A 398-nucleotide genomic window follows, 5' to 3' on the forward strand; every position below is an offset into this window, starting at 1 on the left:
TTATAAGGTAAAGGAATGCTTTGAGTTTCAAATTTATGGAAAGAAAGGTGATGCTCAAAATCATTAAAGGTTATCCAGATATAGTAATCCTCACTTGAAAAAGGAAAAAGAAAGGATTGAAAACAATCCAAATAAAAAAAAAAGAAAAAAATATATAAGTGAGGAGAAGCTTGAGGAGATGTCTAATAAAAAATTGGCTTCACTTGGATCTACCTAAAGGGAAAACCTAAATACATTCCTGAACTTATATTTATGGATTAGCATGTTTTACTAGTAGTGTTCTCATGAAGTTCCTAACATTTAAATATTCTAAGTGACTTGATACTACAGCATAAAGTCATTCTTGAAATGAATAGAAAACTAGAACTCTTAATCTTGATGACTAGATAGTCTTGTAC

Source organism: Phalaenopsis equestris, unplaced genomic scaffold (assembly GCF_001263595.1).
Source record: "Phalaenopsis equestris unplaced genomic scaffold, ASM126359v1 Scaffold000650, whole genome shotgun sequence".
In the NCBI taxonomy this organism is placed as follows: domain Eukaryota; kingdom Viridiplantae; phylum Streptophyta; class Magnoliopsida; order Asparagales; family Orchidaceae; genus Phalaenopsis; species Phalaenopsis equestris.